Source organism: Bubalus kerabau, chromosome X, assembly GCF_029407905.1.
Source record: "Bubalus kerabau isolate K-KA32 ecotype Philippines breed swamp buffalo chromosome X, PCC_UOA_SB_1v2, whole genome shotgun sequence".
Classification (NCBI taxonomy): domain Eukaryota; kingdom Metazoa; phylum Chordata; class Mammalia; order Artiodactyla; family Bovidae; genus Bubalus; species Bubalus kerabau.
Genome location: NC_073647.1, coordinates 119,137,907 through 119,165,533, shown reverse-complemented (window position 1 = coordinate 119,165,533; position 27,627 = coordinate 119,137,907). Strand labels below are relative to the sequence as shown.

The 27,627-nt window shown below is 41.5% G+C and overlaps 1 protein-coding gene across 6 annotated transcripts in view; it reads left to right on the top strand.

Annotated features, from left to right (window-relative positions):
* Positions 1-4,195: 4,195 nt before the first annotated feature.
* The window catches only part of USP9X (ubiquitin specific peptidase 9 X-linked), a 115,212-nt gene continuing 91,780 nt past the window's right edge, over positions 4,196-27,627 (top strand). For 4 of the 6 annotated variants that reach the window (XM_055564328.1, XM_055564326.1, XM_055564327.1 and 1 more), the window contains exon 1: positions 4,196-4,457. The gene's annotated coding sequence lies outside the window, so the exon portion shown is untranslated. Of the gene's footprint in view, positions 4,458-5,515; positions 5,778-27,627 lie in introns of all 6 variants that reach the window. The other 2 variants (XM_055564324.1, XM_055564325.1) reach the window with 2 other exon arrangements.

The window sequence follows — 27,627 nt, the reverse complement described above, 5'->3', positions numbered from 1 at the left end:
TCTTCCCAACCCAGGCAGCAAACCTGCATTGTAGATGGATTCTTTACCTTCTGAGCCACCAGGGAAGCCCTGTTGTCTCTGAATTTGTTTATTATAGGTACCTCATTAAGTGGAATCATATGATATGTGATCTTTTATGTCTGACTTCTTTCACTGAGCACAATGTTTTCAAGGTCCATCCATTTGTAGCATATATTGAAATGTCATTCCTTTTTAAGTCTGACTAATAGTCCATTGTATGTTTATACCACATTTTGTTTTTCCACTCATCTGTTGATGAACATCTGAATCGTGTCCACATTTTGGCTATTGTGAACAATACTGATGTGAATATGGGTGAACAGGTATTTGTTTGAGTCCCTGCTTTCAATTCTTGTGGGCATATACTTCGGAGTGGAATTGCAGGATCGTATGATTTAAGTTTAGCTCTTTGAGGAACTGCCAAACTGTTTTTCCAAACTGCCAAATGTTGGCTACGTCATTTTACATTGTCCACCAGCAGTGTACAAGAGTTCAAGTTCTCCACATCCTTGCCAACACTTGTTATTTTCCACTTTTTGATAACAGTCATCCTAATGGGTGTGAAATGGCTTCTTCTCATGGTTTTGATTTGCATTTCCCTAATGTCTAGTTGATGTTAAGCATCTTTTCATTGTGCATATTGCAAAAAAGCCAGCTGGGATTTTGGTAAGGAGTGGGTTGACTCTGTAGATATATTTGGGGAGTACTCCTATCTTAACAATTAAATCTTCTAATTGTTGAACACTGGCTGTTTTTCCATTTCTTTTGGTCTTTAATTTTTCAATGATGTTTTGTAGTTTTCAGTATACCAATCTTGTCCTTTACTTAAATTCATTCATTAGTATTTTATTCTTTTTGATACTATTGGAAGTAGAATTTTCTTAATTTCATTTTCAGACTGTTGATTGTTGGCATATAAAAATATAATTGAGTTTTAAAATATTGACCTTATATACTGCAATCTTGCTAAACTCATTTATTAGCTCTTTTATTTTTTGCCGCACCGGGTCTTCATTGCTGCACCCAAGCTCTCTCTGATTTTGGCAAACGGGGGCTGCTCTAGTCGTGGTGTATGGGTTTCTCATTGCAGTGACTTTGTTGTTGTGGCGCATGGGCTCTAGGATGCATGGGCTTCAGTTACAGCTCGTAGGCACTAGAGTGTTTGCTCAGTAGCTATGGCGCATGGACTTAGTTGCTCCAGGGCATGTGAGATCTTCCCTGGACCAGGGATTGAACCCATGTCCCCTGCATTGGCAAGATGATTCTTAACCTCTGGACCACCAGGGAAGTCCCTTTAATAATTTTTTATAGTGGATTCATCAGGATTTTCTACATACAAGATTATGTCATCTGCAAATTGTAGTTTCATTGTTCCTTTCTTACCTGAATGCCTTGTAGTTCTTTTTCTTTCCCTGGTTTGAGCCACATGTACAATGTTGAATAGAATCAGTGACATCCTTTTAAAGGTGCATTTTAAAATTTTTTTATTTTAAGTAATTATTTAGTTGGCTGTGCTGGGTCTTAGTGGTAACTTTTGAACTCTTAGTTGCAACATGTGGGATCTAGTTCCCTGACCAGGGATCAAACTCAGACCCCATGCATTGTGAGCTCAGAGTCTTAGTCATCAGGGAAGTCCCTAAAGGTGCAGTTTTGATAGGGGTAAAAGACCTATGTTCAACATTTACCAATCCTGTCTGGTGACCTTGTGAAAATCACTTATCCTTTCTGTTATCTAACATCAATAGTAATAAATTTTCTGGCTATCTCATGGGGTTCTGAGGATTAAATAAAAAAACCATTCACTTTGGAGTGTATGTGGATGGTAGTCTACTCTTTAGGAGCTCATACACTAGTGGAAGACAATCCATTCATGGAAATAATTATAAAAATAAGATTAAATGTGGTTTCAATTATTAGGCCTATGAATTTTGTATCTTGGACACTGTATTGGATGATTTTCATAGTGAAAACTTATAGTTTACTACTGTATACGGAAATGGTTTAAAATTATTTTTAATATTTATTTTTTGCTGCACTAGGTCTTCATTGCTGGGGATGGGTTTTCTCTACTAGCAGAAAACGGGGACTACTCTCTAGTTGCCCTGCCTGGGCTTCTCATTGGGGTGAGCACAGGCTCTAGGGCACTCAGGCTCAGTAGTTGTGGCTACGGCTTAGTTGCCTCCTAGCATGTGGCATCTTCTCGGATCAGGGCTTGGACCCGTGTCCACTGCATTGGGAGACGGATTCTTAACCACCGGACCACCAGGGAAGCCCTCAAAATTTAACGTACTAATAACATTATGCTCTCCTGGCGTCATCCTAGTTTGGACTCCATTTTAACAACCGTTTATTAAAAAGCAACTTAATTGTAGCCACTAAATCCAACCCTGTTCTACACAAAATACAATTTTATTTTTTAGGGTTTTGCTATAATTTCGCATACAATTTGGTGTCCACAGCATTTTTTTACGTCCAGAGTATCTGCTTAAATTAGGAGCTGCATTTCTTTTCTCTTCATCTGGGCATTCAAGACAGGCTGTATTTTCCTTGCACTACATTTATTTGAGATTAGCCTGATAGGCTTCACGTCGGAATATAAACACGTAGAAAATAACCCATGACATGGATGTCTTAGGTTCGCAAGGCCCTTCGGGTTCTAACACTGAATTGTGCTGATGATTTGGTATGAGGCTAATCTTGGTACATTCGCTATGCCATCAGTGGCACCTAACTGTTCTCTTTGATGTTTTAAGGCTCCAAAGGGTGGCAGGTCACGGTCAGGCTGTGAAGGAGCCCAAATGCTTTCTGGCACAGGTGCTGCACGATCACCTGAATGAACTTCTCAGAGCACCTGCTTCCAAGATTGGGGAGAGGGCCCCCACTCCCAACTCCCCCCTGCCGCCGCAGGAGATAGCCACACCTTCTCCCTATCGGCAAGGAGCAGGTGGCTGGCCCTTGGCACCTCGCACCACGGCCCCCGCAAGGTACCCGCCCCGTGGGCTTGGCCGGCTCACGAAACACGTGACGAGGGTCAGCTGTGCCACTGGGATCCACCCCCACAACCACTGCGAGGGCGACCGCCCAGCGCGCGGTCTCTGGGTCCGCTACCCTCCCCCCACAATCACGGAAAAGGGGGTGGTGACGTCATCATCCGGGCACTCGGCGGCGGGGCCTCGGTTCACAATGGAACAAAAACAAGCGGCCCAAGTCGAACTCTGAGCGACGCGACTGTGGCTTGCACGGTTAACTCTGTCCTGGCCACGCACCCTGCCAATCCCGACATCCCAGTTCCTTCTCCGGCACGCCAGATCCTTTCGGGCCGCCCCGCCCCCGCTTCTGCCTGTCCTGCCACTTCTGCCCTCACACAGCCCCGGAGGCGAGGGGCATGGAACAGTTCCTGGCCGTAGTGCAACCCTGGAGGAACAGTACTGTTTGAAAAATCTTGACCGCATTTTCCTCCCATCCCCCACCCCGGCTCCCCGAATTCCAAGCGTCTCTCGCCTGGCCCGGCTTTCCCAGAGGCAGGAGCCATTCTTCCCCGGCGGAAGACCGCCCCGGCTGGACGGGGGAGAAAAGGGAGAGCAGAAGGAGCAGCTGAGCCAGAAAGGGGAGGAGGGCTCTGGGGCTGGCCCCGTGAGGGGCGGGGCTTGGCGGGGGCGGGGAACCTCGGGTCTGGGCGGTGCTGGGGCTTGTAGGAGTCTGCGCCGTCGCGCTGCTGCCTCCGCCGCCGCCACTGCTGCTGCCACCGCTACCGCCGCCGCCACTGGCCGAGCGGTTTTTTTTTTTTTTTTCTTTTTTTTTTTGGTTTGCCGGATCCGCCATATTGAAGAGGACGGGCATCCGCGGCTGCGGAAGCTAGTCTCCGCCGCCGCCGGAGCCGCAACCTCCCTGCACCCGGCCCGTTCGGGCCTCTGCCGCGCGGAGCCCCTCCCCGTATCGCTCAGCTCACAGGCCTCGCGGGAGGCGGCTGCTTCTGCGCCCGGTGCTTCGCTGGGCGCCGGGTGCTAGGAGCAAGCCGCAGCAGAGCGAGCAGGCCCGGAGCGGGGACAGAGGCGGCGACCAGTGGAAGGTGAAGCCGCCACTGCGGGAGGAGGAGCAGGAGGAGGTGACGCAGGAGAAACGCACCGCCCGGAGCCCGTCTGCGCTCATAAAGAGCCTCAGCCCGAGGCGAGAAGGGGGAAGAGGGAGGCGGCCGGCTGAGGGGGGGGGGAGGAGGCGGCCGCGGCCACCTCTGCTGCAAGGCGGGCGCGGCGAGCAGCGAATTTCGGTGTCCCTGTGCAGCTCCCCGGTCCCTACGCCTACGATCTCTCGACACACTTTGTCGCCCGTCACCCTTGGGCCTGGGATGCACCCAGGGTCGGCCTTGTCCCGGGACTGAGCCTTGGTTGTCGCCTCCGCGTGTCTTGCTTCTTAAGAGAAGACGCCTGTGTCGTGCGGTGAGTAGCCAGCAGCGCCGGGACGACGCGCTTTTCCGGGGCCAACAGCTGGATCGAGGGGAGGGGAGGGGAGGAGGGCGAGGGGGTGTGCGTGTGCGCGGTTCCTCTCGCCGCGGCCGGAGGCCGGGCCGGGGGCTTCCCGGCTCTCGGCCCTGGGCCTCGGGCGGGGCGGGCGCGCGCGGCTCGGGTAGGGGCGCGGGGCTCTGTTCCACGCCGAGCCGGCGTCCCGGGAGCGTGTCTGTGTGTTTTGGACTGTAAGGGAAAATGGCTGACGGCTCCGTCCCTCCCCCCTCCTCCCCTTCCCGTCCTGTCTGGGGCCGAGTCGGAGGATGGAGTCTCCGGGCGCGGCGTGCAACCCCCGCATCCGCAGCCCACGGCCGGGTCGGCGCCGGGGGCTCGTCGCCCCCTGACCTCGGGGCTTGCAGCCCGGCCCTCGGCGGGCTCGCAATCGTTCTCCTTCCCGGTCTCGTTCCACTTGACACCAAACGCCATTACTGAGGTGGAGTGATTTGGAGCCGTAGAGCTAGGCCTCGGCTACGCCTGGCTATCGGGCCCGCCGACTTGTCCACCTCTCCCCCACCCTCCCACGATAACCCGCAGCTTCTCCTGGGCCCTGGGGTCTGGGAGCCGGAGCCGGGTTATCGGCCTCCTCCATCTCCCTCGCCCCCCTTCATTTACGGAGGGCCAAAGCTGCGGAAGATGTTTTGATGCAGAAGTCGCTTCCCAGCGAGCTTGGACCCACCACCTTTATATTTTTAACGGTTTGTGCAAAAAAAAAAAAAGTACTAGCATGTGTAAGTTGGATAATGATAAAGCCTTCGGATTCTTGTGACCGTGAGGCTTCGGATTTGAGAAATGGTATATTTTTCATTCATTGTGAAATATTCAAGAGTTACGGAACATGTGTATACGTGTTTTGCAGTATTTGTATGGATTTCTGGGGCGACTGGAACTTACCCGGGGATTTTTAAACTCTTCAACAGAATCTGTTTAAATTAAACTTGTAATTATTTGGAAGTTCCATACTTAAAATGTTAATTGGGTTTTCCGTCGTGCAGTTTACAGGTGTGTTTAATTTCTTCAGATTGTCTTTGAATGTAACTGAGCGTGTTCTTGGTTAAATAGTCACGCTTCATTTCGAGGAGAGGGAAAGACTTGCAGCGTTCTCTGACCTGGAAACCCTCGAGTCCCCCTGAATCTGCATAACATTGGTAAACCGTAACTTTTGAGGAAGAATTCGGGAGTCTTTGATTAAAAGAAACTTTTCAGCAGTTACTTAACCTCTTTTGGAGCGCATTATCCATTCTTAGTGATTATATGGTAAGGATTCCTTAACCGTGACTCGCTTGGCTTTGTTAATCCGTACACTTGAACTTAAAAATAGAGACTACGAACTCTTCTTTAGATCTTACTGGTGTACTGATTCGGTGGGCTGCCATTTTGGTTTTAGCAAATGCCTTCATAGTTCTGAAAGATTTATGCATTAAATGTACAAAGATGTCAACATTCTCAATTTGATAACCCATGTGCTTTGTCATACTTGTAACAGCGCTTGGATTAGAGTGAGAAAGAAACATTTGGAATTAATACACCAAGGGCGAACTCATAATGTTTCTGATAGCCTATTATGTTTTCTCTCATTTAAAAATGATCCTTTTGAACTATACGTGTTTTTTTTCCTCTACCCTGTTCCCTGTATTTTTTGCAAGAACACAGTTTGTAACTCTTAACCTGTTATCTTAATGTTCTCTTGCCGTTTCTTTTGTTTGCTGACCCTGGTAGTTTCTGAGAGAAAATTTTTGGAGGGATTAAATAACAGCAAAAACCGTACAAGAATCTATGAATCTAGAATCTGAGAATCTAAATTTATCAGAAAGTAGCTTTGAAGGGCAGATGTTACCTTTCATCAAATTACTGGAATCCCTTGGTGTTACATAGTTTTCTTGTTTTATCAATGAAAATGCTTCAGGAGGATTTACTTTGGATCTTTTTTTTTACCCAGGCTTTTGAAATAAATTTTCTGACATCTCAAGAAAACGAGATATTTTATGAGTACCTCCTTAAAGATAATTCTTCTGATATGATGTTAATAATGCTGCTTCGTTTTTGAAAATGGATTTTTCTCATGAATTTCCTGGTCCTCAAGTTCTTGATTATTTGGGCACAGCAAGCATTTTTTCTTTTAGCTCATTGTTTGTTTCATAAGAGTTTTAAAAGTAACAATTTTTGTACTTTCAGAATTTTTATATCAGGTTAAAAAATTGTTTTCAAGATTAGTTCTCTTATAAATGTTTTGGACAATTACAAAGGGATAGGGGAATTTTATTCTGTGGTTGTGGAGCTAGTTGGTGTTTTTGTGTTTTTTTTTTTTTTTTTTTTAATTTTAAATAGTGTAATGCTTTTATTATAGCCTGCATTATATTTTTCTTAGTGGTGGTATGTTTTCTGAATCCTGAAATATTTTCCCCAAAAATTTGGAAAATGGGGTTTTAGTTTCTATGTAGTTCTTTGAGGAGCTGCATCTTTGAAAGGTATTGTATTTATTGCTAAATTTTCTTCTAATTTTAACATGGAATCTAACAATGTTTAGCAACAGTTTAATGCGTTGGACCTCAACCCTGACTGTACATTAGAATCACTTAGGTAAGTTTTCTGTTTTTAAAAAGAAAGCAAAAACTAATGCCTGGGTCCCGCTCCCAAAGACTTATTAATCGGTCTGATATGGGCCCTGGGCAGAAGTGTCTTTTAAAAGGACTGTGGGTGATTGTCACACTGTCAGGGTTGAAAAACCACTGTTATTGCTGGTAGCATGTTCCTACTGAACTTTCTAGTGGATAAATAAGATAGTTTTTTCTTCCTTAACTGTTTCCCGTTATCACAACAATTGTCATTTGTTGAATTATGTGACAGCGCTATGTTAAACACTCTGTTTGACATCATATGTGGATCTTAAATATTATTTCCATTAAACAAAGGACTAAGGTCTGTCCGGTTCAAGCAGTGGTGCTTCGACTACTCTGCCTTGTTAGTAAAATGACACCAATTATTTTTTTTAAATGGGACTTGTGTTTCCTGTACCAGAGAGGCTTTAGATTAAAATTTTAATAAAAATATAATAGTCTGCAATTTGGGAAATATCTTGATTGACTAAGGGAAATGCTAAAACTCTGCTGCAAATAGGTTCTTCCTTCCCCTTCCGTATGTTTCCCAACACGTTCAGGTTGATAGTTTAGTTGGTGGATCTGTTTATGACTAAAATAACGTAAGGCAACTTAAGATTCCTAAAAGATGCAACATCAGACATTTCTCTCTCAGCAATTTATTTAAATCATCCCATAAGTGAACATTTAGTATCATGTGAATTTCTGTTATCTCAATTTGAGAACTCTTGAGTTTTATTTAGCTTAGTTTAAAATCAGTGTAATTTTCACCAAAAAATTTCAAAATGAAGGGTTTTATTTTGCTTTTTTTTTGCAGTATTGGTTGATAATTTTATGGGATGAATGAAATAGCAATAATACCTTTATTTGGTGTTTCTGTTAATTCCCTTGGTCCATTGTGCTAAATTCTGTATGAGAAGGCTGCTAATACAGAGTCTGAGCATCCTTAAGGTGTCACATGATTTGTCACAGATCTGTTATTAATGATCACTGTCTTCCTATTTTCTATGCTGTAGGGTCCATCATAAGGAAAAAAGATATCATGAAAGGTCTGATATTGGAGTTTGAATTTACCGTTCAGTTATTACTATTGGATATAAAGTAATGATCAATGTAATATGCTTTTAAGGACTATGGTGTGAAAAGGCGTACTGTTAAGATGAGATATGTTACCTAAATTTTTTTCTTCAAATGTGCCTATGCTAGTCTTGTGGGCCTCAGCACACGCACACTCTCTCTACATGCATTTCATAGCTAGTGGGTTTCCAGTTCTACAGTCACTGTCTTAACAGTTTTCTAGTTGAGCTGTGTATCAGAATCACCTGTGCAGCTTTTTCAAAATGTATTTGCTTGGGTCTTACTCTCTAGAGATTATAATTGAGTAGATTTGAGGTAGCAAATGGCATTTAAAAACTAAGAATATGATTCTGATGAGCAGCTAGGTTATTTTTTGGCAATGTATTTTAGAAAAAGGGAAGATGAGATTCTGAGTTAGCACACATATTTATTCATTATCTCTTACCGAGCATCTTCTTAGAGTTTCAGCTTTAATACTAACATTATTAATACCTGTTAAGGCATTAGTTTTCTTTTCATCAAATATTTATTTGGCATCTACCATGTGCCAGGCACTGTTCTAGAGATTACTGTTGTCTGGAAGCTTTTGTTATATGAAGTGAGGGCTATTGGACTAGCTGGTCTCTAAGGTCCTTCCTAGCTCTAATTTTGTTATTCCTTATTGTGCTTTATAGAAGGGGCCTTAATTAAGTTGTTATAAAAAATATGCTGGGGCTTCTCTGGTGGCTCAGCGGTCAAGAATTCGCCTGCAGTGCAGGAGACATGAGTTCGATCCCTGGGTCAGATCCCCTGGAGGAGGGCATGGTAAGCCACTCCATATTCTTGCATGGGAAATCCCGTGAACAGAGGAGCCTGGCGGGCTACAGTCCACGGGTTCACATCGAGTCAGACACAACTGAAGCAACTGAGCATGCACGCATGCGAGAAATATGCTTAGTTATGGTTTAAGCCAGTGGAACTTGCCTTTTACCTTTTATCCTCTTTAAGTAAATTAAATAGAATTTCCCTATGAATGCCAGCCTTCTCCAGTGAGCCCAGATGTCAAGTACAGCAGACATGTATTCTTTTAGTATTGGTTTTAGAAATAGCCGTACTTAGGATGCTTTTAATTTTGGGCCAGTAACTACTACGTAACTCTGGTGTCAACCGTTGTTTTACCATTCCTTTTCTGTATTGATATTCTGTCAGTTACCTCTGCACTGCTTGTATGTTTTTTGTTTGTCTTACTTATTTTGTTCAGATGCTTTGATTAATTTTATTAGTTCAAATTCTTTTTAGGTTGGTGGCATCTATCTGATCAGATTCAAGAGCCTAAGTCATTGACATATGCCTGGCACATAGACTTTCAATAATTATTTGTTGGACGTTTAGTTCATTTTCTTAATATGATTCCTCTATTTCTTTGCCGCTCCCCCCCCCCCCCCCCCCCTTTATTACTTGGAGTCGCTTAACTTGACCAGATAATCCTTTTATGATGAGCAGTCCTGGAAGTCCTGGAACAATCTAGTCAAACTCCTTGTTTTTCAGGTGTGAAACATGGCTCAACAAACTAAGTAACTTCACTAAGATAGTGTGCATAGACTAGCTTCTATGTGAAGCTATTTCCATATCTAACAAGTCACGTTAATTACTGAATTCTTTGGATTCCATGACCTTTGCAGTGATTCAGAATTCACACTTAAAATCTTTTCTTAATAATGGATAAAAAAGGTCAGAGATTCTGTCCTTTACCTTTGTGTATTACAGAACACATAGAGTAGCATTATTTACCGGGACTTCCCTGGTGGTCCTGTGGTTAAAACTCTGCTTCCACTACAGGGGGCATGGGTTCCATCCGGTTGGGAAACTATAAGATCCCACATGGCTCACCTTGTGGCCAAGAGCAAACAAACCCCCCAAAACAAAAAGAAACCTCTCCCCAAAATTGTAAACAACAACTTTGACTGCCTGAATGGCAACATTTGGGGGAATGTTTGACTCCTGATGTCTAGAATGGCCTGTACAAAATTGATGTATCATCATATTATGGCCCCTTTCTGGTTATCTTTTCTGTAACTGATCAATCATGTACGCTTTGAACACTTTAGACTAATTGGCCAACCGTTACCGAAGACTTGTTTTCCTTGGGACAGTTTTGAGCTGGTTGTCTTGGATCTGATCCTCTGCTACAGAGCCTATGAAGTGGGAAGAGAAGAAAATTTAGAAAGAAAAGGAGCAGGGGAAACCTCTTTTTCCTGTCAGTTTATTAAAGTCCATTTCATTCCTACTGACTGGTGATTATTAAGAATTGTTAGTTTAGGTAGTTGGTTTCCTCTCTGTTCTGGTCTTTTCTTTCAACTGGGTACTTAGAACTTCTAAGTAAGTCTACCCTGTTTAACTTGGATAAGGAAATTATATGGTATTAGACCCATGTTCTGCCTAGGTAGTGTAGAAAGATTTGGCCTCTCCTTGATAACACTGCCTGAGTTAGAGCAGGGATCAGCAAGCTGTTTCTTGTAAAGGGCCAGATTGTAAATATTATAGATGGTAGTCTTTGCATTCTAAGAGGCAAAATTAAAGCTATTAGGTAAATATTTTGTTGATAAAATTTAAACTATAATGATAATTGAGTACAATTGATTGTAATTCTGGTCTAATAAGAGTCATAGAATGGGGGGGGGGGGGGACTAACAATACAGTATTTTGCCTATTGGGAGTTTAAAGTTCGAATGCCATCAGGTTGACTGTAATTACAATGACCCTGTGTGAAATCCATTCTCAAGTTTGTGGGCTGTACAAAAACAGGCGGCTAGATTTGATCTGTGATAGTAGTTTGGCAGCCCTGGTATGGAGCATTGGTTCTCAAACCTGGAGGGCTTGTTAAAACAGAATGCTGGGTCCTGCCTCCAGAGTTTAATTCAGTAAGTATGGAATGGGGCCCGAGAACATGCATTCTCGAACAACTCCCAAGCATGGAACTACTCTTGGAGAATTAACTGGTTTAGAGGTGAAATCGAGCATATCCTACTTTTCTTCACGTTAATCACTTTATCTAATCTTTTTGAATATTTTTAATTTTGTTTTACTTTGTACTTTAAATTCAATGATTACACGTTAAATGCCTGTTGCGTAATATTATACCAGGTAACGGGATGCACAAGGTGAACAAGACAGAGTTGTCCCCATTATACATACTGGTTGGAGGGAGTTTAAAAATTAATTTCCACAAACCCTTTAGAACTGGAGTCTGGGGACAAAGAGCACCATTTTAAAAGCAGTGCAGTGGTGTTTGATACTCATGTTAAAGGAAAGCTAAATTGGAAAGGTTCGTTATCAAAATATTCGTTAATTTGATTTCTTAGGGGATAATATTCTGTTTAAATGAATTTTTCAGAACACCAAAACTTGCTTTTAAATACTTAAAACCAATTTATTATTTGATGGAAAGCTTTCTAAAGATGTTATATGCTTTTTTAAAATTTTCTAATTATGAAACTACCGTTATCTATTCTGTTAAAAAGTTTGGGTAGCATAAGAGAATGAAAGCAAGCTGCAAAACACCCAGACTCCACCCCCTGATAATTCCATCATGTGGAAGCAACCTTATTATTAGCTGTGTGTTTAAAGGTTCTCATCAGATGATCAGCTGACTAAGTCGTGTTTCCTCCTGTCCTCTGCCTCCACTTCTGCCTCAGACTTCAGAGTGTGCTGTTTGTTCATCCTAGAAGACGCTGTTTTGGGTCCCTCTTCACTCTGCTGCTCATTTTTAGATATTGCTTTGGTAAATATTGCTCAAAAATCATGAAATTGATTTTAATATGATTTTCCAATTTTCCTGCTGTTTAAAACTTTTTTTTCCCCTGTCCTCTGTTCATCTGACTCCAGATTCTTGGTACACTTTGTGTGCGTCCCCACTTCTCTTGCCTTTTCTTCAATCCCCCTTTTAGGGGCTTTCTGTTCTTTGCTAGTGGGAGTAACATCAGGAGTATAATTTAACTATTTTTGGCCTGTTTCATTTTATGTATTTCTTGCTTTTCTTCTTTGGTGGCTATTGAAGTTTAAGGATGGTTCGCATGTACACTAAAAAGGTGCCAGACTGTTTTAAGTTTTTGTTTTTTTTCTTAAGCTATCTCACTTTCTCAATGTTTATTTTCACTGTTGTCAGTCCTGGTTCCAATCTTATCCGCCCCCCCTCCACCTTTTAAACTGCTGTGGAGTGGGAAAGGAGGTAAGAGTTAGTAGTCTAATTGTGTATATATGTATATAGAGGGTGGATTTCGTACAAGAACTTTGAGCTCTGCTTCCTGTTCCTGTACTTTTTCCCATTGAAACATGTTAGTCTTTAACTGTGATGCATAAGATTTTTGTATACTCAGTACTTTAATACACTATGTATTAACCTCCCTTCTTTTTTCTCTTTTTTGGGGGGGGAGCTGCACCGGGTCTTTGTTGTGGCACGTGGACTCTTCTAGTGGTACAAGGGCGTCTCTGGTTGTGGTGCGTGGGCTTAGTTGCCCTGAGTTATGTGAAATCTTAATTACTTGATCAGGGGTTGAACCCACATCCCCTGCATTGGAAGATAGATTCTTAACCACTGGACCACCAGGGAAGTAACCTCTCTTCTTTAAGTCAGACTTCTATCCATTAGCTGAAATGAAGCAAATGTCTTTTTATTGCATGGTGGTATTGCCTGTCTGAGAACAGTTCTGTTTCGGCAGTTATGCTATATTTGTACAGCACTGTCTTGTGTGTTAATTTGCAAGTTCAACTGTATTTTGTCCTTTTGACAAATGAGCAGGAAAACAAAAGTGCATCAGCTTGAGGGCTCAAACCTAATGTCTTTGAGGCAAGGAACTGATTGGGGATATGAATCTTTAACTTTACTGGATTAGGTTCTGCTCATTGGTTATGTTGGTTGACTTTGTTCAGTGGTGAGTGAAATAATTAGAACAAAATAGGAAATTAAGTACGGCAAGTATGTAATAAAGCTTATATGTGAAAGATGAAGTGTAATTAGGGATTTTATAATACTTTCCTTTACTCTGAGAGTTGGAAAAACCCCTATAAACATGTGAATCTGTTGTTTGGCTTTGAAATATTTGACTTCTGTCACATTTTCAGGAATGCATTATGTATGAAAGGGTACTGACTATATACGGCGTTTGCCCAGACTCTTGTCGAAATGACTACAGAAAGTCTCATTTTCTTATATTTAACCTGCCTATGAATATATGTTTACTGTGTTCTCTGTACGTAGATATCAATCAGTTACCAAAATTCTTTTTGTTGTTGTTGTTGAATATAATTGACATACAGTATTAGTATCAAGTGTACAATATAGTTATCCAAAATTCTTGAGAATTTTTAACTTGAAGTATGCTGAACTGGGCTGAGAGAGACTGTGAGTCTGGGCTGAGGTTTGGAGAAGCCCAGTGGAGTCTCTGTCTCATAATGAATGTCATTATTAGAGCTCCCTGTCAGCTATCTTGAATTGTTTCTACTGGAAAATCGTATGGACAGAGGAGCTTGGCAGGATCGCAGAGAGTCAGACACAACTGAACACACACGCATAGTACACGAGGATTACCTTAGTGCATCGTGGGAAGAAGAATCATGTCAGTGAAAGGAGACTAATGGAAAGATTCTTTGGCTTCTGTTCATCTCTCGTTGCTGTTTAGTCACTCAGTCATGACCGACTCTTTTGCAACCCTAGGGACTGTAGCCCGCCAGGCTCCTCTGTCCATGGGATTCTCCAGGCAAGAATACTGGAGTGGGTTACCATTTCCTACTCCAGGGGAGCTTCCCAATCTAGGGATCTTCTCTTGTGTCATTGGCAGGCAGATTCTTTACCACTGCGCCACCTGGGGAGCCCTCTGTTCATCTACACAGCCACAAAAATGAGGTTCTCCAAGTACCTCCATTTCTCTTCCTTCTCTCTTCCTAAATACAGCTCAAAACTCTTACCATGTCAGCTTTACCCAAATAGGTCATTTGGATGTAATTGCCATCTACTTTTCAGAGGTTACTTCTTGTTCTCCCACCGAATCAAACTATCCATAGTTGATGTGGATGCGCTAGTCTTTGCTTTTTACCCATGGCTTTACTTTTGGAACTCTATCTCCCCTTTGTGGCTAGCCTGCCACCTAGCTCACAAGCCATCTTCATGAACTATTTTCTGATTCTCTATAGTAGGAAGTGGTCTTTATTTTCTCCCTCGTAGCTCAGTCGGTAAAGAATTTGCCTGCAATGCAGGAGACCTGGGTTCGATCCCTGGGTCGGGAAGATCCCCTGGAGAAGGAAATGGCAACCCACTCTAGTATTTTTGCCTGGAGAATCCCATGGACCGAGGAGCCTGGCGGGCTACAATCCATGGAGTCACAGACAGTCAGAAACAACTGAGTGACTGAGCATGCATGTACACACGCATGGTTTGGGGGGAGTGGAGTAAAGGAAGGAGGTACCTGAGACTTCACTTATATGAAGATGATGCTTTGGCTTCCGTATCACTGAATGGAGTGCGTGATAAGTCGCTTCAGTCATGTCTGACTCTGCTGCTCTATGGACTGTAGCCTGCCAGGCTCATCTGTCCGTGGAATTTTCCAGGCAGGAATACTGGAGTGGGTTGCCATTTCCTCCACCAGGGGGATCTTCCCAACCCAGGGATTGATCCCCTGTCTCTTATTTCTCCTGCATTGGGAGACAGGTTCTTTACCACTAGCGCCACCTGGAAAGCCTTTAAAAAACAGTACTTAGCTAAAAACCTTTATTATTTTCCCTTTAAACTCTTTCCCCCCACTCTCCACTGAGAGATTCTTTCTGTTCAGATCTATTGAATGGTCATCAGGAGAAAGGAATCTGTGTTATAGAATGACTATTTCTCAATGTGGCTCCACTACTTAAACAGTGGATTCTCAAAGCACATGCCTCTCGATATATGTATATATATGTATACACATATATATGTATATTTTATATACATATATGTATATGTATTTTATATATACATATGTATAAATTATGTATGTATTTTATATATACACATATATGCATATGTATAAAAAACCAACCCTTTCTCTCAACATGTAGGGGACTAGAATCTGGCTGGCATCCAGTTAAGTGTTAACTATAGGCTCTCCATGGTTTGTATTGGTGATATTTTACAGCTTTTTAAATAGATTGATACACAAAATGGATGAATAATGTCATTGTTTAAATAGTTGCAGTAACCCCACTGACTCCTATTTTGGAGAGTTTTTTGTTTTAAAAAAACTTTTCCTATTTGAAATGAAAATGATGTAGTCAGTGAAAGTGTACTGGATTTGGAGTCAGAAGGGCTGTTGTAGTTCCAGTATCCCCCTCCATATGTTAAATCACTTAACCTTCTGAGTCCTCACTACACTTATCTGTAAAACCAAGGTGTTGGATAAGAGATGACTTAAGGAACTTTATTTTTTAAGTTAGTAAATTTTATCTGTATGCCTAGAGATGTGGAAAAAACTGGAGTCTTAAAGAAGAGACATTTTCAAGTAAAGGAACATTGGAAAAGGTTGTGTTTTTTTTGTTTTTTTTTTTTTAAAGTTAATAGTCCTAAGCTCAAGTAGGGAGAGAGAATGTAATTTGAATTTTTCCTCTCCTTGTTTTTGGTTGTGCATGTGTGTGTGTGTGGAGGGGTTTATTTTATTTAGTATCCTGTGGGTTAATTGTGCTTGCCCAACAGCTTGTACTGTAAATTTAGGGATTACAGACTTGCTGCTAAGTCGCTTCAGTCGTGTCCAACTCTGCGACCCCATAGACGGCAGCCCACCAGGCTCCCCCGTCCCTGCGATTCTCCAGGCAAGAACACTGGAGTGGGTTGCCATTTCCTTCTCCAGCGCATGAAAAGGAAAAGTGAAAGTGAAGTCGCTCAGTCGTGTCCGACTCTTAGCGACCCCATGGACTGCAGCCCACCAGGCTCCCTCCATCCATGGGATTTTCCAGGCAAGAGTACTGGAGTGGGGTGCCATTGCCTTCTCTGCATCTGAAGTCCAGATTAAGCTTTAAGAAAGTATGCAGATAAATATAGTAGCAATGATTTTTGTCTGGCACAGATGGTTTCAGAGAAAATGTTGAAAACCTTGGTGTTTTTTTCATGACTTTAAGTAGCAGAAGAAGCTTATCGTTTTTATTGTTTATCAGTAGGCCAGTCATTCTTAAACTTACTGGTCTCAGGACCCATTTATAATTATTGAGGACCCCAAGGAGCTTTTATTTATGTGGGGTTCTGTCCATTGATACTTACTATATTAGAAACTAAAACAGAGACATTTAAAAACTTTTTGTGTGTTTGAAAATAAAACTCATTGCATGTTAATATAAATAATACTTCTATGTAAAATAACTTCCAAAACAAGTTAAAAGTGACATTTTAAAAATGTTTTTGCAAAATTTCATATCTGACTTAATAAAAGAAAAAAGATGGAGTCTCTGTCCACTACTCTCTTCAATTTGTACATTATATAGACTGGAAGAACTCTACTGTATACTCCAGAGAGAATGACAGTGAAAATGGCAAATAATGTCATATTATTTGTGAAAACAATTTTGATCTATTCAATCTACTGAAAGGCTCTTAGTGGACCACACTTTGAAAACCAGTGCCTTAGACTCCCAAGGGAAGTTTGATATTATCTTTTGAGTGGCTTACCTGCTATATAGGTTTACTTTTTATTTTATGGCCTTGTGGTGCAGCATCTGGAATCTTAGTTCCCTCATCAGGGATCAAACCTGTGTCCTCTGCATTAGCAGCACAGGGTCTGTTAATAACCATTAGACCGCCTGGGAAGTCCAGTATGTGTCTTTTGATGGTCTCTTTGGTATACACCCAGAAGTGAAATTGCTGGCTTGTAGGGTATATGTGTGTTTAACTTTAGTAAATACTGCCAAACAGATTTCTCAAGTATTTGTACTAGTTTCGAACCCTACCATCAGTGTAGTTGATGTTCTTCCGTAGCACTTAGTATTGTTGGTCCTTTAAGTTTGGCCATTTGGGTGGAGATTTAGGAATATCTAATTGGGGCTTCAGTGTCTATTTGCCTGTGTTTAATGATGTTAGAACTTTTTCCATATGCTTATTGGTCTTTTAAACTCTATTTATTGGTCCATTTAACTCTTTCTTACCTATAAAATTGAAGTTTGGCCAGTAAATGACTTAAGTCTCTTGCAAGGGCTTCCCTGATGGCTCAGTAGTAAAGTAGTCTGCCTGCTAATGCAGGTGACATGCCTTCGATCCCTGGTCTGGGAAGATCTCACATGCCATGGAGTAACTAAGCCCCGTGCACCACAACTATTGAGCTTGTGCTCTCGAGCCCAGGAGCCACAACTCCTGAGGTCCACACCCGCTAGAGCCCATACTCCGCGACAAGAGAAGCCACAACAATGAGAAGCCCATGCCCCGCAACTAGAGAAAGCCTCCACAGCAATGAAGATACAGCACAGCCAAGTGTCTTGCTGCTCAAAGTCACTAGTTCAGTGAATTCCCTGAAATAAGAGATTCTTTAAGATAAACTAGTAATTGATCTGGTAGTGACAAAGAGGATTAACATTCCTGTGATAATTTAAAAAATAATTGTGCATTTTATGGCTTTAGAATATGTCTGGAAATATGTTTGCACTTGAGAGATTGAATATTTTCAATTAAAATAAACTTTAGAAATAAACTGAGAAGACAAATAACAAGTGTTAGTGAGGCTGTGGAGAAAAGGGAGCGTTCGTGCAGTGTTGGTGGGGTGTACATTGGTGCAGCCGCTGTGGAAAATGGTATGGAGGTTCCTCAGATTACAAATAGGAACTACAACATGATGCATCAGTTCTACTTCTGGTATTTTTCCTAAGAAAACGAAAACACTAGCTTGAAAAGACGTATCCACCCCCATGTTTATTGCAGCATTATTTCCAATAGCCAAAATATGGAAGCAACTTAAGTGTCCATTGATAGATAAATGGATAAAGAAATTGTGGTATGTTTGTATATACTGCTGCTGCTGTTAAGTTGCTTCAGTCGTGTCCACCTCTGCGACCCCAGAGACGGCAGCCCACCAGGCTCCCCCATCCCTGGGATTCTCCAGGCAAGAACACTGGAGTGGGTTGCCATTTCCTTCTCCAACGCATGAAAGTGAAAGGTGAAAGTGAAGTCACTCAGTCGTGTCTGACTCTTAGCGACCCCATGGACTGCAGCCTACCAGGCTTCTCCGGCCATGGGATTCTACTTGGCCATAAAGAAGAATGGAATTTTGTCATTTGTGACAACACAGATGGACTTTGTGGGCAACATGATAAGTGAAATAAGTCAGAAAGGCGAAAACCTTATATCTTGTATGTGGAATCTTAAACGAATTGAAGCTCACTGGTATTGGGAACAGATTGGTGACTACCAGAGATAGGGAGTAGGATGGGAGAAATGGGCGAAGAGGGGGCAAAATGTAAAAACAAAACAAAAAAAATAGTGTGTTTGTTATCATAAAAGATATAAACCAGGAAGCTTATTCCATTCTCCGTTTGTTCAGGACTGTCCAGGACTTTTATTTTTAGTGCATCCCAATAAATGTCTCTAAGCTTGTGTGCGTGCTCAGTTGCTTCAGTCATGGCCGACTCTTTGCCACCCCATGGGCTGTAGCCCGCCAGGCTCCTCTGTCCATGGGATTTCCCAGGCAACAATACTGGAGTGGGGTTGCCATACTCTTCTCCAGGGGATCTTCTGGACCCAGGGATCGAACCTGCATCTCCTGAGCCTCCTGCATTGCAGGTGGGTTCTTTACCACTGAGCCACCAGGGAAGCCCAGGTTGGCTATTGTTTGTGTGTGTGTGTGTGTGTGTGTGTGTGTGTGTGTGAAATTCAGTTATGAAATACATTTTAAAGAATTTGCTTGTTGTCTGTTACTTTAGCGGGGAGGGAGCTAGACTACTGAATTCCTTAAGGGCAGAAACTGTGTGTTTATTAGGCTAGCTTTTCAGGGTCTGGCACAGAGTAATGACATTCAGTAATGTCACCAAGATAAAACAAATTATCTTTTTCATAGATGTTTTATTTCACCCTGCCTTTATTTAACCAGATTTCACCTATATAAACATACATTAAGGAATAGGCAAGGATAGAGATAACTCTTGCATACTCTTAAAACTACTGATTTGTTTTAATAAGACTGCATGTTTTTCCACCGGTGAACTTTTTGTATAGGCCAAATTTTCTTTGTTATAATTTTGCATCTAGGGACTTTCCTGGAGGTCTGGTGGTTAAGACTCTGTGCTTCCAACTGCACAGGGCACAGATTTGATCCCTGGTCACGGAAACTAAAATCCTGCATGCTGTGGCATGGCCAAAAAATATACCTGTATTACATCTGATGACGGGGGCAGAACCAAGGTTGTGGACGCTGCCCAGTTATGCATGCCATCAGCCTTAGTTGGTAATTGGTGCTGGTCTTCTGTGACTCTGAGCTGCTGTCACATTGACTGCCTTAGGTTCCTCTGTCCCGCACACGTTTATTGGGTTGGCCTGCTACTTATCCTTGGGCTTCCCTGGTGGCTCAGCGGTAAAGAGTCCGCCTGCCAGTTTCTGCCAATACAGGAGATGAGGGTTCGATCCCTGGATTGGGAAGATCCCCTGGAGGAGGAGATGGCAACCCACTCCAGTATTCTTGCCTGGAAAATTCCGTGGACAGAGAATCCTGGCGGGCTACAGTCCATGGGGTCACACAGAGTCGAACACGACTGAGCACACACACGCATAGCACCTATATATGTGCATAAAATTTCTATATATTCTTACAGCAACTTGAAAAGATAGCTACTGTTGTCCTCATTTTATATATAAGGAAAACAAGATACAGATGTGAAGGAACTTGTCCAGTTTGGACACCGAGTAAGTAACTGAGGCAGTTTGTCTTCATTCTATATTTTTAACCACTGCACTGTATAATGTCTGACTAAATGAATTCCATTAGCATTCCCCTTGTTATTAATTTGGCCTTCTTTTGCCACAGCACGGAGGCATAAAATGTAGCTAAAGGGCCCTTAGCATGCAGCCTCTCATTTTAAACATGAGGTTCCCTTGCTTTTAGCACTTCTGCTTCTTATTTCATTTGCGATCTGTCAAAAATATTGCTAACCTCTGGCCTCTCTTTTTTTTGTTTTAAAGGTCTCAGTACACTAAGTGGGGGAGGTGCCATAATTGAATTAGAATGTTTTAAAGTTTTTAATGTTGTTTTCGTGTTCAGTGACTTTATATAAGTTCCTCTTTTGATTTGAATATTAGCCTTCATGGTATACTGCAGGATGTTATTTTGAACCTTTAGGATTAATTCTACACAGTTATGCAGACTTGAAAGGATAGCATTTTTCTTCTATCTCTCAGTGGAGTCGACATGTATAAAACCATATTACAGAATAATGCAGTGTCCAACTAATGAATACATCAATAAAATGTGTACCATACAATGGAATATTTTTCAACAGCAAAGAGAAATGATACGTGGTAAAACTTGGATGAGCCTGAAAACAGTCATGGTGAGTGAAGGAAGCCAGTCACAAGACTCCATGTTGTATGGCACCATTTATAAGAGGTATTCAGAACCGGCACATCTATAAAGACAAAAAGTATCAATTAACTTGGGGCAATTAACTTGGGGCTAGGGGTGAAGCAGGAGGGAATGGGGGTGATTGCCACTAATAGTATGGGGTTTCTTTTTGGGGTGATAAATATTCTAAAATTGATTTTGGTGATAGCTGTACAACTCTGAATAAATACAGTTGAATTATATCTTAAGACATTTAAAATTTATTATATATAACTTCAGACATAGTGAAGATAATCTCATTGACTACAAGGAATTTCAAATTCTTGGTTTTTCAAATTCTTTACCTTCGTGATTTAGTCTTGTGAAGGTTCAGGCAAAACGTACTTACCTACTGGATGCACATTGAAAATGCTAATTTTGGGCAATCTTATCTGCCGTGTATAAAATGGCTAAATGAAATGAAGTCTCTCTTCAATTTGTTGGATCAGCATATTCATGCTTGGATTAGTAACTTCTAAGTGAAAGTGTCACTCCCTCAAGTTGTGGCGACTCGTTGAGATCCCACAAGTCTCCTTTGTCCCTGCAATTTCCTACGCAAGAGTACTGGAGTAGGTAGCCATTTCCTTCCCCAGGGGACCTTTCCGACTCGGATCAAACCTGGGTCTCCGGCATTGCAGGCAAATTCTTGACCGTCTGAGCCGCTAGGGAAGAAAGTGTTAACTAATTTTGATAAAGATTGGTAAGAGCTGTTAATGAATAACTGTGAGTTGTTTATCTTAACCTGTCTTTTAACAAAGAGTGGACTGATAAGTAGGCATATGTTCTGTGATATCTGATATGTTACCGTGTCTAATATTTTAAGTCAGTGATGTTCACTTGCTTTTTATGAGTAGATTGATTTGTTTATGTAGTTTATGTACAGTATAAATCTCAGTATTTTGAAGGATTATAATTTAGAAAGTGGTGAATATTATTAACTTTTGTTTCAGTGGGCATAACTGTAAGCAATAGGTGTCAGTGACAAGGGAAATAGACTTTAGACTCAGTAAAAAAGAAACCTTGCTGAGAGCAGTGAGCTTTACAGTGTTATAACTGAAAACTTTAAAGGGAAAATGTAAATGTAGAATTTCCTACAATTGGAGCAGTTTCCAAATCTTAGTAGTCTTTGAGCACCTCTCCCTGATGGCCTGCAAGGTTCTAACCTTAAAAACATGTATCTCTTGGTGCCCTTTTTGTGCTCAATTTAGAACAATTATTTTCTTTTTAAAACAAGTCTTTTTCATTTTTATGATATTAAATATTAGTGTATGTGTTTTTGGGTACCTGGATGGATAGTCCAGAACTGCCACACCATTTCAGCACTTGCGTTAGCTTTGTGTTTTTAATGTATTAATGTTCAACTGTAGGGTTTGTCAGATGAGAGCAACAGAAGCAGACCTAACACGCAAATGATGTGTTGATGTGAAGGAAGAATGATGTCATTGCAAATCATGTATACAGACAGAATGATGGAGTCATTTCAGTGGGAAAGCTGTATCTCGCACATGGTGCGCGATGGTGGTAGGATGGCATGCAAAACCCAAAGGAGCCTCTGCCCTAACAGCCAGCGGTGTGCTGCCATCTGCCACGTATTAGTAACAGTAATAGTTTTGTTTGTATTTAGTTTGTGATCTTGTTTTGTAGCAGAGCAGTAAGCATAAGGAGTTGAATTCTAATTTCATTTATGCACATACTTAAGCAGCATTAAAGTAGAAAGTAACTTAGTTTTTTAAAATACTGTTAAGGTAGAACCAAATTTGGCAAACTTGAGGCAGCTTAGTATATTGTTGATGGAAATCTGATGCTTGGCGTCACATGACTGGAACTGGGGCTCCAATTCCATATTTACCAGGTTATTTCCCTATTGAATAAGTGAAAAATATATTTATACCTAAAAGGGCAGTTCATTTGTTCATTATTTTATTCAAAAGATAGGTTACTTACTGTGTAACACTGAATAATTTCGATGTCTTGTTACTGGTTTCTCTAGTTTTCCTATTGTAACATTGTCTTTAGAGCCAGCACAAGTTCTCATAGGAATGCTGTGCTGTGAATTGTCTTACAGATGGTAAGATTTGATTTGAGACATTTCAAAAAAGTAGGGCAAATTTTTGAAATATGGGATTTCTGTGTTAATGTTAACAGAATAATAAAAGCAACTACTTTAGCATTTTTGACGCTGTTCATTTTATTAAGTGCAACCTGCACAGTTATGATATGTATGTCAGGAACACAGAATCCTGGTAATTAACAGTTGGGAGAATACTTTTCCTATGGACTGATCTAGAGATCATATTCATAGGGAGCCCAGGAAGGTTCAGAATTAATTGTCAAGTGTGCGTAATAATCGAACTAGCATTTCAAGGGAGAAATAACCAGTGTTTGTTAAAACATTACTATTTATTGGGTGCCTTCTTTGCATGGCACTTCAAATTCATTCTTCCATTAAAGTTTTTCAGGAATCTCTAAAGGTCTTGGCCACCTTGAGAGAGAAAAAGATGCTTGGAGGTTAAATATGATCTGTTCCATGTGTATCTATTATGTTGAAATTGCTGAAAAACCTCATGCTCTGCAAAATCAGGCACTACAAAGTAACACGATTTCCGGGGAAAGCAGGATTGAGAGCAAACTGATCACTCAGAAGCTATATAATTTTGTAGTTAGAACAAAAACTATAAAAATTTCAATAAAATAAACAGCACAGTTTAAAAGATTCTAAATTCCTGACAAAGTATAGTAAATATAGTTTTTTTTTTTTTGTTTTTTTTTTTTTTTTTTAAGGTAACCCTTCCATATAGGGAATGCAGAGGTTACTGAGTTAGGGACAAGACTGAAATAAGATTAAAATGCACAGAGACTAGAGGGAACAGTATGTGTACTTCCAGGACAGAGCAGCATATGGCCAGACTGAGCCAAGAAAAATGTAGGGTGACGGCTTTCCAGTCCAGACCTTTATCCCACCCTCAGGCTGCATTCAGCTGCCGTTACTTAGTACAAAATATTAGCATATTGAGGGGGAAGTTGCTTATGAGCTAATATGATTTTCAGGTGTGTTTACTGGTATTTGCTAGTGAGGTAAATCTCACTACAAAAAACTACCTTACATTGTGTTTTGCTTAATGCTCTTGACAGATGTGTTTTTTTGCAAATTGAAGGTTTGTGGCAACCCTGCCATCGAGCAAGTCTGTTGGTGCCATTTTTCCAACAGCATTTGCTCTACAATATACTGTAAACACAATTTTTATGTGTACTGGGAAACCAAAAAATTCATGTGACTCGCTTTGTGATATTTGTTTTAATGTGGTGATCTGGAACTGAACCCACTGTATCTCCAAGGTATGCCTGTACTTGTTTTGTAACAGAACACATCATTTTTTTTTTTCCCAGACTTCATATTTACCAAGTGTTTTTCACTCCCAAACCCTCAGACATGTTCCATCCGCAGTACTTAGTTAACAAAATAGTTGTCTTTGAAGTGTCCCCCCTCCAATGAAATGTTACTTGAGAGGAAAGGGAACTAATGCTTAACTGGACAGCTCTGACATTTAAAGGTAATCATTACCTCATTTAATCATCACAACCATAGCCTTGTGTCCTCCTCAGGTGAGGAGACTAAATCCCAAAGAGGTTTGGGAATTTTGCCCAAGATCACACAGTTAAGGACCAGAGTAGAAATTTAAGTTCATATATTTCTAGCCAGAGAATTGCTTTTGTATACCACACTGCTTCTGGCAAAATAAGTTTGAGATCTTTAACAAAAGTGGTTGACTAACACACTTGTTAGAATTGGTGAAGTCGCTCAGTCGTGTCCGACTCTTTGCGACCATGGACTGTATCCTACAAAGCTCCTCTGTCCATGGAATTTTCCAAGCAAGAGTACTGGAGTGGGTTGCCATCTCCTCCAGGGGATCTTCCCCACCCAGGGATCAAACCCGGGTCTCCTGCATTGCAGGCAGATGCTTTACCACCTGAGCCACCAGGGAAGAATTGGTGAAGTCCTTCTATTTATCCCCTCTATGGTCTTTTCTCCTCCAGCACTGAAATTGAAATAGCAATTGTAGCATAGGAGGGAGATGAGCAAAACTGTTGGTACCAGGGTATCTAGATTTGAAATTTAATTTGCTAGCTTTGTCCCCCGTTAGTTATTTCATTTTAGTCAGATTACCTTTATGTGCCTCATTTTTTTCCATCTGTAAAATGATAATAATGAGTACTTAATTCTTGAGATTGAGTATTAAATGGGTTAATAGGTTAAAACTTTTCAATGATACCTGACGCACAGTATCTGCTCAGTAGATGTTAACTGTCACTCCTGCCCCATTGCTTCCCTTATTTCCTTTTTGGTTCATTCTTTTTCTACGCTAATTCCATACTGTTTTCCTAATTTCTCGCTTTCCTCCCCATCTCTTCGTATCATTGATTTGAAATAGTTAAATATAGATTGTACTTATGACTATTAATGTTTCCAATACTTCCTAAGTTTTCATTAATGTTTTGGGTGTATATGTTTGAATACCTGTTGTTTGTAGGGCTGGACAGTTTTAAAAATCAGTGATTGTGAGTAGTCGTAATGCTTTTATTTCTGACCTCAGGGAGGCTCTTCTTAGCTGTTTTTTTCCCTTTGTTCTCTCTGGTAAAGTTGAGCTTGTTGCCCTCATCAGACAGACAGCCCCTTAATTGCTTATTATCTCAGCCTCCATTGTGTTCAAGTGCTTCGGGCACGAACTTGCCTTTACTCTGTTCCAAGTAAAGTCAGCTCACTTGGCAAGAACTTCAGAGCTCCCTTACGGCCTCCTCCTCCCCTTGAACAAAACCTTTACACCATTGCTTCAGAATCGGGGTGGAGTAGTGGCCCTGCTTCACGGGGTGCTTGCCAGTGGTGCCCCTGCTTCATGAGTAGTGTTGAGCGGCAGCAGCAGCCTCTAGGCTCCTGGTGTGGAACCTCAGTCATGTGAGTGAGATGGAGTGAGGGTCGTTAGGACCGCGTTATTCTTGGCCTGCTGAACCTGGGGTCAAAGCTTCTGCTCTGCAAGTGGGACCTGGATGGAAGGAAGGCTCCCTACCCAGCTCTTCCCTGCAGTGGGAGCCTCTGCAGCTGAGAGTTGAGGATGATGAGAAATGCTTGCTATCTTCCTCCTAAGGGGAGGGAGGGGTGGGCGGGGGCAGGAGTTGACTGGGAGTTTGGGGGTGAGAGCCTGTGTTCCTCTCTGTACCCACCTGGAATGGGGCTTCTGTCCTGCTGAGCTGGCTCAAAATGCCAGACTCTGTTTTTACTGAGTAGATTTTCTTTAGTATTCATTTGCTGTATACCCTTAGGATGATTTCTAGAGACTACAAAAGTTTTTTAATGGTTTTTACCAGTTACAGTTGTTTCACTGGCGAGAGCGTCCACAGAACTTCTGATGCCATCATTCCACAAGTCTTTTTTTTTTTTGCCACACTGTACAGCATACAAGGATCTTAGTCCCCAACCAGGGATCCAGTCAGTCTCCCCTGTGTTGAGGGGGATGGGGGGTGTTTAACCACTGAACTGCCAGGGAAGTCCCCCATAAGTCATTTTTAATATATTACTCATTGCCTACAGCCACTAAAAAATTCACATTTGAGAATGCTTTCGGAAGGATGCTAGAATTTATTGAAGCTTTTATGTACATATAAAAACCTCTGGTACCCTAATTGTGTACATAGGGCTTGACAGACACAGTATGGAGAAGTTTTGAATAAAAAGGACCATTTACTGAGCACTTCTAAATGAATAAATTTCTGTTGCCACAGAGTTTAGAATGAAGGATGCAGTTCTGTTGTGATGACTTCTAGGAAGTACGAGTGGATGTACATAGTGATTTAGTGACAAAAATTAATGGTGTGTGTGTTTAATAGTGATGATAATAGAATATGGACATTTAGCTTAAGTAATGTTTTTAGATTTAACAGAGATAATTAGACATCTTCATTTGCATTAGCTTGAGTTATTGATCGAATTTGAAGCTATCTAAAACTAGCATCACACTGGAGGGGTGGGGACTCTGTTTAATATAGCTGCCTTGACTGGTTTTGTGTATAATTTTATCGTAATGTGTGATAAGAATGATGAGTCCTGTTATAATGATAATGGCAGTGCTGGTGGAACTACAGAAAGAAAGGCCTTTACTCTTGAGTGAAGGCTGCATTTTAAAATTGCCAAGGGATATTTAGGTTTATAGTTATGGACATGAAATGGCATCTTCCCATTGAACTATTGTTTTTATAACATCATTTTTGATTATGCCATGTTTCTTAGGAGTACAGCTGTTGTGATTTAGAATAAAATATTTTGTGATATGTAGCCATTAAAGCGGAGAAGGCAATGGCACCCCACTCCAGTACTCTTGCCTGGAAAGTCCCATGGGCGGAGGAGCCTGCTGGGCTGCAGTCCATGGGGTCGCTAAGAGTCGGACACGACTGAGCGACTTAGCTTTCACTTTTCACTTTCATGCATTGGAGAAGGAAATGGCAGCCCACTCCAGTGTTCTTGCCTGGAGAATCCCAGGGGCGGGGGAGCCTGGTGGGCTGCCGTCTCTGGGGTCGCACAGAGTCGGACACGACTGAAGCGACTTAGCAGCAGCTGCCATTAAAGGTGAATATAGAAGAATACTTAGCATGAGGAAATTATAAATTAGGTGAAAAATCCGGTTTTATCAAAATGTGCTTCTGCATCATAAATATTTTGATACTGTATCTTGGAGGTGTGGATATGGTGAGATTAATGGTAGTTTTCTCCCTATTTTCAAGCATTATTCATGCGTGGCCTGGAAGTTAAGGCTGTCACCCTGGAACTTGTACTCCCTCAGTTAGAATTCTGGCTCTTCCACTTGACTGCCTCTT